The sequence below is a fragment of the Anolis carolinensis genome, chromosome 4, assembly GCF_035594765.1.
Source record: "Anolis carolinensis isolate JA03-04 chromosome 4, rAnoCar3.1.pri, whole genome shotgun sequence".
In the NCBI taxonomy this organism is placed as follows: domain Eukaryota; kingdom Metazoa; phylum Chordata; class Lepidosauria; order Squamata; family Dactyloidae; genus Anolis; species Anolis carolinensis.
In genome coordinates, this window is record NC_085844.1 from 230,361,785 (window position 1) to 230,379,759 (window position 17,975).

The 17,975-nt window shown below is 46.7% G+C and overlaps 1 protein-coding gene across 3 annotated transcripts in view; it reads right to left on the reverse strand.

Moving 5' to 3' along the window:
- ripor3 (RIPOR family member 3) overlaps positions 1-16,279 on the reverse strand; it is a 120,465-nt gene extending 104,186 nt beyond the window's left edge. For 2 of the 3 annotated variants that reach the window (XM_008115613.3, XM_016995458.2), the window contains exon 1: positions 16,036-16,279. The gene's annotated coding sequence lies outside the window, so the exon portion shown is untranslated. Of the gene's footprint in view, positions 1-14,541; positions 14,631-16,035 lie in introns of those variants that run through there. The other variant, XM_062979737.1, reaches the window with a different exon arrangement.
- Between the last annotated feature and the right edge of the window lie 1,696 nt (positions 16,280-17,975).

Here is a 17,975-nt window from a genome sequence, read left to right on the forward strand (position 1 = left end):
AGTCCTTGAAGAATTGATACAGTACCACATAAAGGTAAATGATGAATCCAGTGACAGGGGATTTTGAGTACCAGGAACTTCCACATCTAAAACCCAGATCTCACAGTCTGCTTCCAGAATTGACATCCATTAAATCTTTCACAGAAAAGAAAAGGAACCTGCTTTTCAGTCACTGTCTTCCAGGCTCATTACCTAACAATGCTGCACTTTCTCTGCTTGGAACCAGATTTTCACAGAGCTTAAAAACCCTGCCCCTTAAACAATCCAGGGGCCACAGAACTAATTTAGTGGAACAACACAAATTTTGCATTCAGAATGTGCAGCGCTCAATTCATCCCTGCTTGGAACTCTGGAGTTGTTCCGTCCCCCAGGACGATGGTTTGCCTTACCTATTGGTCGTTTGTTTGTTTTCCCTCCTTTGCATCTTGTTTCAGCCTCTGGCTGCAAAGCCCAGGAAAAGTGGCTTGGAATCTGCAAAAGCTGGCTGCAGTTTTCTTTGCAGTGATTGGTCAAAGAGTGCAACATCTTAGGACCGCCCTTTTTACCAGGGTCTAGTCTCCATTTTGGAGCTTCATTCTGGCTATAGTTTTCCAACGTGCTGGAGCTGTGCAAGGCTAACTGGGACAAATCATCCTCAAAACCAGGCCAATCTAAGCCTATCCAAATTAGATAAGTATTGAATTATATTGATCTGGAATAGGAAATCTAGTTATAGGAGCAGGGTTATTCTGTCGCTTCTAGAACTAATCTTTGCTGTAAAGATAGGGAAGGAAAGAGTTTCTCCTTCTAATATAGGCAGCGTGATTAGGGTATAGTGGTTTTATAATCACCTTTGCCTTCTGGAACCAGGGATAATTCTGCAACTAAAACCTATAGAAATTTGTTTCATTTTCTGCAACTTTAAGATCTGTGCCAGGTTTACAACCTTGTATGAATAAACATCCTTTTTGAAGTTATCCAGACTCAGTCGTTCAATATCTATAGGACAGCTTATAGGGATTTGCAGTTCGCCCGGATAAAGGACAGCACGTTTCAATTTTATAGTTTTTTATTGTCCGGCGGACGGCACAGTTTTGAGGTCGATCAGCGGTTTTTCCGCTTCAGCTAGCTTGCACGGCTTTATAGTTTTTTATAGTTTAGGAAGTTTTAGTATAGGCTGCGGCTTTTCCGCCTGAGCTCAGTCTGCATACCTAAAGACTCTACCAGCGTCTGAGGCAGTGGAGCCCGCTCTCAGACCTGAAGGAGTCAAATAGTGGGGCTCTATTTCCTTGCTATTTGGCTCGCGTGTGCGCACGTGGCCCAGTGGCTTTCTGGGTTTGCACAAGCTGTGCAGTTCCCAGCAACGTCCAGGGCTCCCTCGGCGGTAGACCTCGAGCCGCGGAGCACCAGCGACAGTTCTTTGGCTGGCTCTGAGGCGTGAAGCCCACCAGAACCAGGCTAGAACCTGGACAGGCCTGGCAACGCTGCTGCGAGTTCGGCCGGAGCACTCGGCCGGCTTCGACCTGCCTCATGGTCCGGCGGTGGTGACCTGCCTCATCGTCCTGCGGTGGTGACCTGCCTCATGGTCCGGCGGTGGTGACCTGCCTCATCGTCCTGCGGTGGTGACCTGCCTCATCGTCCTGCGGTGGTGACCTGCCTCATCGTCCTGCGGTGGTGACCTGCCTCATTGACCTGCGGCGGTGACCTGCCTCATCGTCCTGCGGTGGTGACCTGCCTCATCGTCCTGCGGTGGTGACCTGCCTCATCGTCCTGCGGTGGTGACCTGCTTCATCGACCTGCGGTGGTGACCTCCCTTCACAGCGGGGAGGAGGCGTCTCTTCTCTCCTCCTTTCCAAAGCCAGCCTCGGTGCTCCTTCGGCGGCAGGCCTCGAGCCGCAGAGCACGAGGTGCTTGAAAATTTGGCGAAGTCGCCATTTTGGCAGTTTACGTCACTCGGGCAAGGGAGGTATCAAGTGGCAAGTTGCTGTCAGTTGACATTTTGCAGCTTGCCCACCAAAGTCTGGCGCCAAAGGTCACTATCTTTGTAAAGTATAGTTACTTAGTGATATATATTGCTATGGTTAAGTGCTGTGAATTGTATTATATATTGAATTTGCTTTTATTGTAAATTTACTTGCAGGTATATTGCATTTGCCTTTGTTGTAAATTTACTTGCTATTAAGAATACATAATGTCTATGCAATTTCAAGATGATACAGATGGTATACCTCCTTCTGAGGCTGAAAGTAGGAATGAAAGGCCCCAAAGGATAAAGCACCCTTCAGCCAAGATGCTAGCCCATCTAATAGATGAAAAGGAGCTCCTCCATGTGAGGTTAGGTTCGGCATGGGAGCGAATTGTAACATTAATGGGTAGAATAGAGAGCTTGGGTATTACAAGGGTGCCATCCATATTACAGACAGACCTTGAAGAGACCTTCGGTCTTTGGAGGGGTTTGGTGTCTAAGATAGTCCAGGTCCTCGAGCGCATTAACGCCAAGGATTCAGAGTTAGAAATAGTGAGTGTTTTAGCTGACACTAATGAGAAAGAAAATAGGGTGAGGGCAATCCTAGCTTCCTTATGCAGCCATGAGACCAATCTTTTAAAATCACCTGCTGTGGCACTTAGTCTTAAGTCCAACCGCTCTAGTCAGGTATCTAAACTAAGGGAGCGTGCATCGTCTAAACACAGCCACTCTAGCAAGTCTTCTGCTGCTGGGAGTGCCATCTCTTCCCTAGCTGCCTTGCACATTAAGGAGGCTGCACGTCTGGAGCTGCAGAGTAAAGTGGCGGGGGCGGAGGCTGATGCTAAGGCAGCTGATCTCACCCTTCCCTTTAAAGAAGAAGAGCAACGACTGCAAATAGAACAGGCCCATAGACGAAGCGAAATGCAAATAGAACAGGCCCATAGACAAAGCGAAATGCAAATAGAACAGGCTCGTATAGAGATGCTTAGAATAAAGATGGATGCCGCAGCCAAAAGGGTAAGGGCTGAGACTTTGGCCAAAGCCCTAATTGAGCCACTCACAGAAGAAAATGTAAGCCAGTTACCAATACAGGATCCTTCTGCCAAAGTGTTTGCGCACCTTGGCAGCATGAACAGCCAGTTTTCGGATGAGGAACAGGAAGACTTCTCTCCTTACCCAGAGCAGGGCCCCAAAGTCACTTTTGAGTTTCCTGCAGAGCAGAGCGTCATAGCGGGGAGCTCACCCTTGCTCGAGCTACCTGTGCCTCCTGCTAAAACCCTAGGTCAGTCAATCAGGGCCCCAAGGCCGAGCGCTAGTTGGCCCCTACAGACAGCTGCACAGGGAACCATCGATTCGTCAGTGGTCGATGTCATCCCTCCAAGAGGCCAAAGGTTGACGCAAGGTACACGGTGGGAGTCCACTCCACAACAGCAAACTCCTCAATTGTTCCCTTCGACGCCAGAGTCCCAGCTTGTCTCCATCATCAGAAGCCCCAGAAGAGATCTTAAGGACAAGGGTGTCGAAAAGTTTTCGGACAAGCCTGAGGAATTTCTTCTCTGGAAGGCCACCTTCCAGAGAGCAATCAGAGACTTAAAGTTATTGCCGGAGGAAGAACTGACTCTTCTGGCTGCATGGTTGGGCCCAGCCTCATCCTCACAAGTTAAGAAGATCTACGCAGCCCACGTAGCCGATCCCGACAAAGCCCTGGAAAAGGCCTGGGCCAGGTTGCAGCAGAGGTATGGGGCCAGCACAGAGATTGAAGCATCTCTTATGGACAAGCTCCAAAGGTTCCCAGCTTTGAAACTCAAAGACTTCAAACTCTTGTGGGACCTCAGCGATCTCCTTACGGAATTAGAGTCGGCCAAGGAGAATCCAGAACTGCCCGGTTTGAAGTGCCTCGATCAGCACCTGTCCCAGAGGCAGATCTTGACCAAGCTGCCCTTCACTTTGCAAGAACGCTGGGGACAGGAGGTCTTCAACTACAAGGAGGCCCACTCCCAGGCATACCCTCCATTTTCTCATTTGGTCCAGTTCATCACCAGGGCAGCCAGAGAAAGGAATGATCCACAGACGGGCCTCCCCACCTTATACCAAGGGACCCAGCCAGAGAAGGCACCTGAAGTGGACAAGAAACCACCTAGAGAGGCCAATAGACCTGTCAGCGTAAAGGCAGTCGAAACTCAACACAAGACTGACGAACCCAGGTCGGAGGTAAAAGAATTGCTTTGCCCTATTCACCAAAAGCCTCACAGCTTGGCCAACTGCAGGGAGTTTAGTAGAAAGACATACAAAGAAAGGCAACAGCTAGTTCAAAAGCAGGGAATCTGCTTTAGATGCTGTGGAGCAACTCCACACTTTGCATCCAACTGCAAAGAAAACATCAAGTGTGAGAAATGCAACAGCCTCAAGCATTGCACCGCAATGCACAACTCCAATATCATCTCCCACCCCAAAGAGAACGCTTCACCAAAAGAAAAGTCAGCAGTCGAAGACACCGACAAGCCAGCCGCACCAGAGATGCAGGTGGAAGTTTCAGCAGTCGCCTGTACAGAGCTGTGTTCTGACTCGCACCAGTACAGAGTTTGTCATCCTATCTGCCTAGCGGATGTATATCCAGCCAAGAGCCCTTGGCTTAGAAAGAGACTCTATGTGGCCCTGGATTCACAGAGCGACGCCTCCCTGGCTACTCCAGAGTTCTTCCGCATGTTTGACCTTAAAACCAAGATGGTCGACTACACTATGACTACGTGTGCAGGAAAAAAGAAGTTGCAGGGTCGCATAGCATCTGGCTTCGTTGTCTCCTCTTGCGACCAGAAGAGACAGTTCAAGTTGCCAGACCTGATTGAGTGTTCCTCTATTCCCCGGAACAAAAGGCAGATTGTCACCAGAGAAGTTGTGGAGGCTCATCCACATTTGCGACGGTTAAAGAATGCTATACCAGCCTTTCGGCCAGATGTGGACATTGCCCTTTTGCTTGGCTCGGACTGCCCGAGCTTGTTCTGTGTGAACGACCAAGTTAAAGGACCTCCAGGTGCACCTATCGCACAACAATTGCCATTAGGCTGGACAGTCATAGGCCCAGTGTGCATAAACAAGATGCACCCACCATCGTCGTTGGACTCCAATCAAGCACAGGTGCTTAAAGGTGGACGTCCTACACTTGTGCGCAGTTGCCTAAGTCATATCTCGGTCTACTGCCAAGCAATAACTCCAGAGTATTCCTCCATCTTCAAAGTCTCTGAGAGAGACGAAGCCACAGCGCTCTCGAAAGATGAGCAAAGGTTTTCGGACATTATGAATGCTCAAGTCTCACGAAGTGCAGAGGTGAAAGCCTGCAAATCAACCACAGAAATCAAGATGGGCCAAAGATCTTGCCTGGAACCACACCGTTTTGAACGTTTTTCGGAGTGGCACAGTCTTCTTAGAGCAGTAGCTAGGCTTATACATCGTTTGGCTTGCAAAGATAGTGAGCCTTTACAGGTCCAGGATATGATAAAGGCTAAGAGCGTCATATTCAGGTCAGTTCAGAGGCATGAGTTTAGTCTAGAAATAGCCAGGTTAGAACAAGCGCTTGACACCCCCAGCCGGAGTTTCTTGCGTGAGTTAAACCCATTTCTAGACAAGGAGGGCATTTTAAGAGTGGGAGGGAGGTTAGCTAAGGCTAAACTCAAAGTGTGTACAAAGAACCCCATCATTGTACCCCCCAATAGCCATATTGCTTTGTTGTTGGTTCGTCACTACCATGAGAAAATCCATCATCAGGGTAGAACTCTAACTGAGGCAGCCCCTAGAAATGAAGGTCTGTGGGTGGTAAATGCTAAAAGTTTGGTCAACAGTTGTATTTTCAAATGTGTTAAATGCAGGCGCCTTAGGCGAAACTGTCAAAGTCAGTTGATGGCAGAACTACCTCAGGATAGGACTTTGACAGACCCACCCTTTTCCCATGTGGGAATCGATGTGTTTGGTCCTTGGGAGGTTGTCACTAGGAAAACCAGGGGTGGTGTTGTAAATAACAAAAGATGTGCGGTTTTGTTTACTTGTTTGTCAGTACGAGCTGTCCATATAGAGGTTGCAGAGGGAATGGACACTTCATCATTCATAAACGCATTGAAAAGGTTCATAGCCCTCAGTGGGCCAATTAAGTCAATTCGATCGGACTGTGGCACCAATTTTGCATGTGCAGACCTTAGCCAACCACTTCTGGAAGAGGTGGAAGGCCGAATACTTAAGCCAGCTTCCAACCAGAAGACTCTGGCAAACCCCAGAGGACAATTTCAAGGTGGGAAACCTTGTGTTGCTAAAGGACAAAGACTTGCCCCGCTATGCCTGGCCTATGGGCATTATACTAAAGACCTTTCCTTGCCCTGACGGTAAGGTTAGAAAAGTTCAGGTAAAGACTCATAGTAAGGACAAAATGTCTGTCCTGGACAGACCAACCAGCAATTTCGTGTTGCCTGTCCAAAGTGTGTAAGTTTTATACTGTTTTATTGTTGTGTATACAAAGGTGTTTGTATGTTTTTGATTGGTAAATTCCCACATCCTGGGAATTTAGCGGGGAGTGTTCCGTCCCCCAGGACGATGGTTTGCCTTACCTATTGGTCGTTTGTTTGTTTTCCCTCCTTTGCATCTTGTTTCAGCCTCTGGCTGCAAAGCCCAGGAAAAGTGGCTTGGAATCTGCAAAAGCTGGCTGCAGTTTTCTTTGCAGTGATTGGTCAAAGAGTGCAACATCTTAGGACCGCCCTTTTTACCAGGGTCTAGTCTCCATTTTGGAGCTTCATTCTGGCTATAGTTTTCCAACGTGCTGGAGCTGTGCAAGGCTAACTGGGACAAATCATCCTCAAAACCAGGCCAATCTAAGCCTATCCAAATTAGATAAGTATTGAATTATATTGATCTGGAATAGGAAATCTAGTTATAGGAGCAGGGTTATTCTGTCGCTTCTAGAACTAATCTTTGCTGTAAAGATAGGGAAGGAAAGAGTTTCTCCTTCTAATATAGGCAGCGTGATTAGGGTATAGTGGTTTTATAATCACCTTTGCCTTCTGGAACCAGGGATAATTCTGCAACTAAAACCTATAGAAATTTGTTTCATTTTCTGCAACTTTAAGATCTGTGCCAGGTTTACAACCTTGTATGAATAAACATCCTTTTTGAAGTTATCCAGACTCAGTCGTTCAATATCTATAGGACAGCTTATAGGGATTTGCAGTTCGCCCGGATAAAGGACAGCACGTTTCAATTTTATAGTTTTTTATTGTCCGGCGGACGGCACAGGAGTATCTCCACAAGTCAGTATCAACAAAGTTGGTCCAAGCTGGACCAACTTGGTGTAAGGCAGCATCTTATTCTGACGTCTTTTTTTCAAACCTCCAACCTATCATGCTCAACTGTATCTCTTTTTTCCTCCTCCTACTACAAAATAAGCTCATTAAACTAAAGATATGTGTTCTATATTCATTCATGAAAAGTTGGAGGGTGTGGAATATTCAGCCCGAGAGCTCTTGTGCCTTGTTGTAGTTATTGTGTTCCTTTAAGATGGTTACCTTGGCGCCGCTCTGAGGATGAGATAATGTGGTTTGCTGAAGGTCATCCAATGGGTTTTCATAATTAAGGGGCATTTAAACCTTGGTCTCCAGGATCATAGGGCAGTTCTACATGGGCCTCAAACCCTCAACTGGGCTAGAAATCACTTCTGATTATTCAAATGACATATAGGGACTTCCAGCTCCTAATGTGGGGTAAAATCATTCAACCTGATTTTAACCCACATTAGCAGACATCAAGGAATCCTCTGGAGCTTCCTTGAATTCTGGGCAATTCTGGGTTACTCGGAACAGCTGGTCCAGTTCTAATTGAACAGTGCCCCCATCCCATTTTTCCTACACTGCATGGCATGGGGAAAAGGGGATGGTACTTGTCATTTGTATTCTTTGTCGCTATTCTTTGTCACAGAGTTCAAAAGAGCTCCTGGGCATCTTTGTCAATGTCAGCAAAGAGGTCTGCACAATTTGGAGAAAAGAGAAGAATTGCACCCTCCTCTTTCTGAATCATGTGGTTGCTCTTGCTGACATCACCAAAGGCACCTAGGAATGGCCAGGAGCTCTCCAGAGCCCCATGGCCACCACCACAGGAACAACGGATGCACACAGTCAGTACTTCACTCCCACTGCTGCTGCAGCTTGGGGGCAGAAATGTGAAAACACTTTGGCAAAATCCAGGTCCAGTCCAAAGCAGAAACATTTCAGTCTGGGCCCAGATTTTTTGATGACTTTGTAGATGCGTCTTTAGTACTCAAAACCACAACATCATGCTCTCGCTGGTTTAATGAAACTAATGTGTTCCAATAAGCCAGGATTTAACAAGGTTCGATGTATGAAGAAAAGATATCTGCCTGAGAAAGCTTGGGCAACATGATTTTGCAAAGATAATTTCCCCCTTCTTAAAAAAAGGTTTTATCTGTGTAATTTTGAGTGGTATGAGGCATTAAAAATCAATACCATTATAAACAAAGGCGAACACAAAATGGGAACCAAACATGAAGAATATAATTATGTCTCTACATTTTGTAAACATCTCAGACTTCCTTGTGAACAAAACTGTGGACCACATTTGGCCATGTCTTGATTAAAATTTATTTGGTTAGGGAATGGTTCGTGAAACAGTTGATCTCTGTCTTTACTAAAGATATGTCCCAGATCCTGGAGAGAGAATTTTACAACTGCCTGGGGCTACTTATTCCAGTCAATAAGCAGTTCCCAATATTTAGCACCAATGTGTTTCTTTTCTAGCCTGAAGCAATCTTTGAAGTCCTAATATTCTCACTGGACTAGAAAGAATGGAGTTGCTGCTCAAGAAGAACAAGGAGAAGGGGCTTAGCTTCCTTGACAACGAGGGTTTATGTGGCAAACAGAGCTTTTAATGGGTTTGCACTCTGTTTTAATTGTGTTTATATTGCTTTAACTGAGTTTGTAACCAAAGTCTGGCTTAATTGTTTTTTTTAAATAAAACTTTTATAGGAATAACTGTTATCTGATACGAAGACAATGAAGTCCTAAAAAAGAAGCAGCAACAAATAGGTCCTAAAGCAAATCAAGCTTTTTCTATCAAGCCATATCTTCTCATGACATGTCCAAACTACAACAGTTTCAGTTTAGCCACTTAAGCTTGATGGGGTGACACTCCCCCTGAGGACACAGGTCCACAGTCTAGGGGACCTCCTGGATTCAGCGCTGATGCTTAAAGCTCAGGCTGAAAGGGCCATTGCATAATTAAAACCTGTGCACCAGCTGCAACCATACCTCATAGAATCATAGAATAGTAGAGTTGGAAGAGACCTCATGGGCCATCCAGTCCAGCCCCCCGCTAAGAAGCAGGAAATTGCATTCAAAGCACCCCCGACAGATGGCCATCCAGCCTCTGTTTAAAAGCCTCCAAAGAAGGAGCCTCCACCACAGTCCGGGGGAGAGAGTTCCACTGCCGAACAGCCCTCACAGTGAGGAAGTTCAGGTGGAATCTCCTTTCCTGTAGTTTGAAGCCATTGTTCCGTGTCCTAGTCTGCAGGGCCGCAGAAAACAAGCTTGCTCCCTCCTCCCTATGACTTCCCTTCACGTATTTGTACATGGCTATCATGTCTCCTCTCAGCCTTCTCTTCTGCAGGCTAAACATACCCAGCTCTTTAAGCCGCTCCTCATAGGGCTTGTTCTCCAGACCCTTAATCATTTTAGTCGCCCTCCTCTGGACTTTTTCCAGCTTGTCAACATCTCCCTTCAACTGCGGTGCCCAAAATTGGACACAGTATTCCAGGTGTGGTCTGACCAAGGCAGAATAGAGGGGAAGCATGACTTCCCTGGATCTAGACGCTATTCCCCTATTGATGCAGGCCAGAATCCCATTGGCTTTTTTAGCTGCCGCATCACATTGTTGGCTCATGTTTAACTTGTTGTCCACGACAACTCCAAGGTCTTTTTCGCACACACTGCTGTCAAGCCAGGCGTCCCCCATTCTGTATCTTTGCATTCCATTTTTTCTGCTGAAGTGAAGTATCTTGCATTTGTCCCTGTTGAACTTCATTTTGTTAGTTTCGGCCCATCTCTCTAGTCTGTCAAGATCGTTTTGAATTCTGCTCCTGTCTTCTGGAGTGTTAGCTATCCCTCCCAGTTTTGTGTTGTCTGCAAACTTGATGATCGCGCCTTCTGACCCTTCGTCTAAGTCGTTAATAAAGATGTTGAACAGAACCTCGAAAAAGCCTGACTTGGCCATGGTGGTCCACGCCTTAGTCACATCTAGAGTAGACTACTGCAATGCACTCTACATGGAGCTGCCTTTGAAGATGGCTTGGAAACGGCAATTAGTGCAAAGATTGGCAGCCAGATTGCTAACTGGGGCTGATTATAAAGAGCATACCACACTACTATTAAAACAGCTCCACTGGTTACTGATAAGTTTCCAGGTCCAATTCAAAGTGCAGGTTGTTACCTACAAAGCCCTATATGGTTCAGGTCCAATCTATCTTCAAGACCGCATCTCCTTCTATGAATCAGCATGGGCCCTAAGATCCGCCAGAGAGGCCCTCCTCTTAATCTCACCTCTATCTCAAGCACGGTTGGTGGGGACAAGAGAGAGGGCCTACTCGGTGGTGTCTCCCCAGCTCTGGAATTCACTCCCTAAAGAGATCAGGGTAGCCCCACTCTCCAAGTTTTCTGCAGACACCTAAAAACATGACTTTTTAAACAAGCTTTTGACCATGTTTAGTGATTAGGGCCCAATTTACTACATTCGAGGATTAGCAATTTGAACACATACACTTTATGGAGATTGATATAACATTCAACCGCTATTGTACCTTGCTGTTTTTTATAGTTCTTTTAAATGTATTGTTATTCCAAATAATTGGGTCAATGTTATTGTTATTGAAGTAATTTATGCCTTTGTACTTGTTGTATTATACAATATTGCTCTATTGAGTACTTTGTGAGCCGTCCCGAGTTCCTTTCGGGGAGATGGTGGTACAAATAAAGTTGTTTATTATTATTATTATTATTATTATTATTATTATTATTAATCTTGGCATCTAGAAGGAAGGCCATATATCAGATAGATAGAGTCAACCAACAAAGCCACTGTCAACAACAATTTAGCCCCCAAATTGAACAACAGTAAAAGTTTTCTGAACACCACCTAGATATTTATACAAGTTTGTCAGCAACAATGTGCCATGTTTACAGTGGACTCTGCAGAAAATACTTCAGCTGTACTTCATAAAAAAGGAAAATCAGCCTGTTTGGCAAGTCTTGCAAATGATGATTTATTATCAGTAAATGTTTAATTTTTATACCTATTTTATATATCTATGCACTCAGAGTTGCAGACAAATCTCTGGTGGAAGGGGGTCATAAGTGGAAAAAGTTTAAGAAGCCCTGATCTAATCCAACTTAAAAAGATCTACAATGCAGAGTTTTGGAATGAGAGCATCCCTAATTGTTGGTCATCCAGCATTTGTGTAAATATATGTAAGCACAGGAAACCCTTCTCCTTCCCAAAGCACTCTGTTACATGAGAAGACATTTCTTAACATCAAGAAATTTCTCTAGACAATGAGCTAAAACCTGGCTCGCTGCACAGTTCTTGCAGATTCTCTGCTTCACTTAGTGCTTGTCTTGTCATATGATCAATTCGATTTTTACAGAGAGCAGGCTTATCAAAAGTACTATTTAATGTGATTTTATGTTGGAAAAAACTACAACAAAATGTAACTGGGCTATGACCCAAAACCTCAAAGAGCATTTAAAAGCAAATAAAACATAAACCATTATGTAGCCCTTGGAAGATAACAAAACAGAATGTAACTAACACAGATATATCTGAACCTCTACAAGGCAAAGGTTTATGGCTGAAAAAAATTACGTCAGATATGGGCAAAAATAAATCAAGATCTTCTTGCGAACAGTTGAATGATTTACACTAGAATAGAAAAAGTCCTAAATGCCTAACAATAAATACAAAAGACTTAGAATTCCTGGTGTTGTAGTTGAGCCAGAGCACAAAGGACCCAAGCACAGGGACAATTTGAATTACAGAATCAGTGACATAATCTTTCACCCTCCTCTCTGAGATCTCTGCAATTCTAACAGCATCCGACAGTGGGAAGTTCAGCTCCTCAGTTCAATGTGTTACTATGCTGAGTGAGGAGATACACAGCTTTGGCATCTGAATCTCATATCAGCACTCGCAGCATGACAGTATTTTCCAACTAAAAACCAGAAGGCAACAGGCTATTTTACTGGGTGCATGATAAAGCATGCAGCACACATCTTCCAAAAGAAGAATATGGCCAAGGATTTCAAAAAGTACAACTGGAAATTGCCACTGTTGCTTTAGAATCATAGAATCATAGAATAGTAGAGTTGGAAGAGACCTCATGGGCCATCCAGTCCAACCCCCTGCTAAGAAGCAGGAAATCGCATTCAAAGCACCCCCGACAGATGGCCATCCAGCCTCTGCTTAAAAGCCTCCAAAGAAGGAGTCTCTCCCCCGGGCCGTGGTGGAGGCTCCTTCTTTGGAGGCTTTTAAGCAGAGGCTGGATTTTCACATTTTCCACTTGAGTATACTGCTTCCCTCTGCCTATTAATAGAAATAATTTATAAATATTGGATCCCCCAGTGGCACAGCAGGTTAAACCACTGAGCTGCTGAACTTGCTGACCAAAAGGTTAGCAGTTCAAATCCGGGGAATGGGGTGAGCTCCTGCTGTTAGCCCCAGCTTCTGCCAACCTAGCAGTTTAAAAGCATGCAAATGTGAGTAGATCAATAGGTACCACTCTGGCGCGAAGGTAACGGTGTTCCATGCAGTCATGCTGGTCACATGACCTTGAAGGTGTTTACGCACAATGCCGGTTCTTCGGCTTAGAAATGGACATGAGCACCAACATGGTGCGACCCACCACCTTGACTCCCGACACTTATCCATAGTTAAGTCAATTGGCAGCTTTATACTATCATGCTGGAGGCTTCTGGGAGATGAGGTACACAGTCATTGAAGAATCAAAGGTTTAGAACCCCATTTCTGTCTATACACTACCCTACACTGACTCCACACATCTGTCATTCTAGAAGCTTCCTCTGTCACCCAGTTTATTAGGACCTGTTGGCTGCACACACTTTGTATCAGCCTTTGCCAGTGTGGGACCTGTCCATCACCCCAACTAACTTCTACAGTGACCAAGTAGAAGAAAGCTGTGCTATAGCGTCTACATTACATTCCCATGCAGTACATCTTGGAGCCTTTTGGTATATTGCACTCTTTATGAGGCATAAATACCTATCCAGGCCTTTGTAAAGTTATTAGATTTCCCGACCCATGCTGAAAGATCTTGAGAGTTTTGGGTTGCTGTGAATTTTCCGCTTTATGGCCATATTCCAGAAGTATTATCTCCTGATGTTTAGCCCTGACATCTGTGGCAGGCATCCTGAAAGGTTGTGAGGTATATTGGAAAACTAAACAAAGGGGGTTTATATAGATGTGGGCGAAATGTCAGGAGAGAATACTTCTGGAACATGGCCATGCAGTCCGGAAAATTCACAACAACTCAGTGATTCCGGCCATGAAAGCCTTCGACAACACCTTGGGAGTTTTATTTCCAAAAGCAACTCTGCCAAAGTTGCCATGAGTTTTCCAGGCTGTATGGCCATGTTCCAGAAGCATTATCTCCTGATGTTTTGCCTACATCTATGGCAGGCATCCTCAGAGGTTGTGACGTCTGTTGGAAACTAGACAAGGGAGGTTTATATATCTGTGGAAGGTCCAGGGTGGGAAACTGTTGCAGGCAAGTATGAATGTTGCAATTAATCACCTTGATTAGCATTAAAAAGCCTTGCAGTTTCAAGGTCTGGCTGATTCCTGCCTGGGGGAATCCTTTGTTGGGAGCTGTTAGCTGACCCTGATTGTTTCATGTCTGGAATTACCCTGAACAAAATCTGGCTACCAGTATTTAAAAACTCTAAAATCAGGACAATAAATAAAGAACAACACTCTGAAAACAGGTGAATTCCAGACAAGAAACAATCAGAGCCAGCTAACATCTCCCAACAAAGGATTCCCCCAGGCAGGACTCAGCCAGGGTTTGAAGCTGCAAGGCTTTTCAGTGCTAATCAAGTTGATGAATGGCAACATTCACACTTGCCTCAGGCAGACAAGAGTTCTTTCTCCCACCCTGGACATCATTCCACAGATATATATAAACCCCACTTGCCTAGTTTCCAACAGACCTCACAACCTCTGAGGATGCCTGCGAAAGATGTGGGCGAAAAGTCAGGAGAGAATGCTTCTGGAACATGGCCAGACAGCCCGGAAAACTCACAACAACCCAGTAATTCCGGCCATGGAAGCCTCCGACAACACAACTCTTCCAAACTCTGCACGCCATTGGGCAGCTCGCTTTTTACACACCGGCTCTTCTTCCTCGCCTTTTAAATAGAATCAAAATGCAAATACGCCCGCTCTGCATATTTTAAGCACAATAATAATAATTACCGTACAATAACCTCAGTTATGGTTTCCCGGAAACGGGACGTTCCTTGGCACACCTGGAAGCAGCTCACCTGGGGAGGGAGTGGAGGGGGAGGGGGATGCGAGGCACGCTGTGCCTCCAAAGGAGCCGATTGCTTTGGTGTCGAGCAGAGGTTGCTCTTGAGCGAAGCTTGCGGAGATCTGCAGCCCTTACAGAAGAGGGGCGGGGGGGGGGGGGGGCAGTAGGGAGGGAGACTGTTTCCCTTCTGACCAAGCGCAAACTTCGGAGTGACATTGAGCTCTTTAACCACAACGTCGTGGAAAGTCCGATTTTTGCTCTCTGCTGGTGATGCTGTGGCTGGAGATCAGAACTGAGCTCCCTGGCCCTGACTCTGGGTGCTCTTAGCACTTTGGAATGAATGGGCTTAATGGGCACCACTTGATCTGCCAGGCAGGGCTCAATGCCATGGGAGTTGTAATTTGACAAGGTCCTTTAGCCTTTCCTGGTGCCTCACCAAGCTACAGCTCCCAGGAGCCCATAGCATTAAACCGTGGCAGTTAAAGTGGTGCCAAACTTCATTCATCCTGCAGTGTAGACGCACCTCCCAGGGTAACTTCCAGCTCTGAGATTAGGAAGAAATGCCATGGAGGTTCCCGACACCTCTCGTTTATGAAGCACATGCCCACCGCTGCCTACCTTTCTCCATACAGGTGTCCCACCCAGCTCTCAGGTGGAACACCCTCTCCAGCAGGGATTAGGACTCTATAAAGCAGGCATGGGCAAACTTGGGCCTTCCGCAGGCATGTAGCCAGGGAGGGGGGGTTTGAGGGGCTTCAGCCTCCCCCCCCCCGAAATTCTCAGGGTTGTCCCCCAGAAGGTCTTACATTTATTATTTAAACTGTTATGTTTATTCATATCATGATCTGATCACCATGCTCAATATATCCCATGTTGCATGGGGGTATTGGGATAAGGATACAAAAGGTTTGCTAGGGTAGATCCTCTCTCATTCAGACTCGCCCCCCCCAACTAAAATCCCACCCCCCACCCCCATCAAAATCCTGGCTACGGGCCTGCCTCCAGGTGTTTTGGACTTCCACTCCCACCATTCCGAACAGCCTCAGGTCCCTTCCTTTTCCATATGATTGTACTGAGCATGTTCAGACTCAGGACTCCATTTTGCATTCTGATTTACACCTCGGTGGAGGTGGATGCATGTTGCTGTTTGGACTTCAGTAGAGAAGTATAGCTTATGGACTTCGAGTACAATTAAACCTACAGACTATGGACAATTAAGAATGATACCTTGTGTACTCAACATAGAACTACATCCTGACTATAACTGAACTTAAGCGGTTGAGTGGGGGGGGGGGGGGGGAGAGAGAGAGAGAGAGAGAGAGAGAGAGAGAGAGAGAGAGAGAGAGAGAGAGAGAGAAAGGGCCTGAGGCTGTTAGAAATGGTGGGAGACTGGGAGTTGAAGTCCAAAATACCTGAAGGGAATGCCCAAGTTTGCCCATGCCCGCAATAAAGGCTCACCTCACCTCCTTCCACTCTGGGCGCCCAGGTGCATCTCTTACCCACCTACCTTTCCTACATCTCCTCCGAAGCCACACCTGGCGGATTGAAGCGGGGCGAGCGCCCTGGAGGTCTGACTGTCTCGGACGGAGATGGGGACGGACCTGCCGCCGCTGCCGCTCCTCCTGCCCGCGATGCCACTCCTGCGACGTCCAGATAAGGGCCGCCTTATCGGCACTGACACCCGGGCGGCGCGCCTCTTCCAGGAAGGGCTCCCAGAGAAGGCGGGCGAAGAGGCAGCCAGGCTGGTCCTCTCTCCGCCTCTCCTCTCCTCTCCGCTGCGCCCGCGTCCCCCTGCCTCCCTCTCCCTCTCCCCACCCCTCTTCCACGGCGAGGAAGGCGAGACTCCTGCGGGCCAGGGACAGCGAGAAGCCCAGAGAGCGCCCCAGTACAGCCAGCCCGAGGAGCTGAACTCCCCAGAACAGGGAGCGTTAGCACCTCAGCTCCCCCTTGCAGGGAAAGGCTCAGCTCCCCAGGATAGGGAGGGAGCATTGGGAGTTTAGCTCCCCAGTATGAAACTCAGGAGTATAGGGAACTGCCGAGGTTCAACTCTCCCCTATAGTGAGCTTTAGGGGTTCAGTTCCCCAATATAAGGAGCATTAGGCATTCAGCTTCTCTGTAAATGTGAATGTCTAATGCGCCTTATAGTTTCCCATAAAAAGGAACGTTAAGCATTAAGCTCTCCAGAAGAGTGTTAAGAGTTCAGCTCCCCAGTATAAGGAGTTTTAGGCATTCAGCTTCCCAGTATAGGGAATGTTACCAGTTCAGCTCCCCAGTATAAAGAGTTTTAGGCATTCAGCTTCCCAGTACAGGGAGTGTTACCAGTTCTGCTCCCCAGTATAAGGAGCATTAGGCATTCAGTTTCCCAATATAGGGAGTGTTACCAGTTCAGCTCCCCAGTTTTTGTTTGTGTGTGTGTGTGTGTCAGGAGTGACTTGAGAAACTGCAAGTCGCTTTTGGTGTGAGAGAATTGGCCGTCTGCAGGTCATTGCCCAGGGGACGCCGGGATGTTTTGATGTTTTTATCATCCTTGTGGGAGGCTTTTCTCATGTCCCGGCATGGAGCTGGAGCTGATAGAGGGAGCTCATCCATGCTCTCCCCAGGTGGGATTCGAATCTGGCAGCTTACAGATCAGCAACCAAATCTTCAAGTCACAAGGCTTTAATCCGCTACGCCATCAGGGGCTCCTAAGCTCCCCAATATAAGGAATATTAGGCATTCAACTTCCCAGTATAGGGAGTGTTACCAGTTCAGCTACTCAGTACAAAGTTCATTACGCATAGAGTTCCCCAGTATAGGGAGTGTTACCAGTTCAATTCCCCAGTATAAAGAGCATTAAGAATTCAGCTCCCCAGTATAGGGTGTATTACCAGTTCAGCTCCCCAATATAAGGAGCATTAGGAATTCAGCTCCCCAGTAAAGGGAGTGCTAGGAGTTCAACAGTGGAGCAGCTACTGAACTTGCTGACCGAAAGGTCGGCGGTTTGAATCCGGGGAGCCGGGTGAGCTCCCGCTGTTAGCCCCAGCTTCTGCCAACCTAGCAGTTTGAAAACATGCAAATGTGAGTAGATCAATAGATACTACTCCGGTGGGAAGCTAACGGTGCTCCATGCAGTCATGCTGGCCACATAACCTTGGAGGCGTTTATGGACAATGCCGGCTCTTCGGCTTAGAGATGGAGATGAGCACCAACCCCCAGAGTCAAATACGACTAGACTTAATGTCAGGGGAAAACCTTTACCTTTAGGAGTTCAACATCATATGTCACTGTGTTGTGGGCCCTTGGTATTCGCGAGGGTTTGATTTCAGGACACCCATCCCCCAATGCATACTTTAATCCATGGGCTTTTTAGTGCAACACATCTGGCATGTGCCACATTGGCAAAGGCTGGTATGAAGTGTGCACAGCCAGCAGTATCGCAAAAGGAGGAAGCTTCTGGAGGGGCAGGTG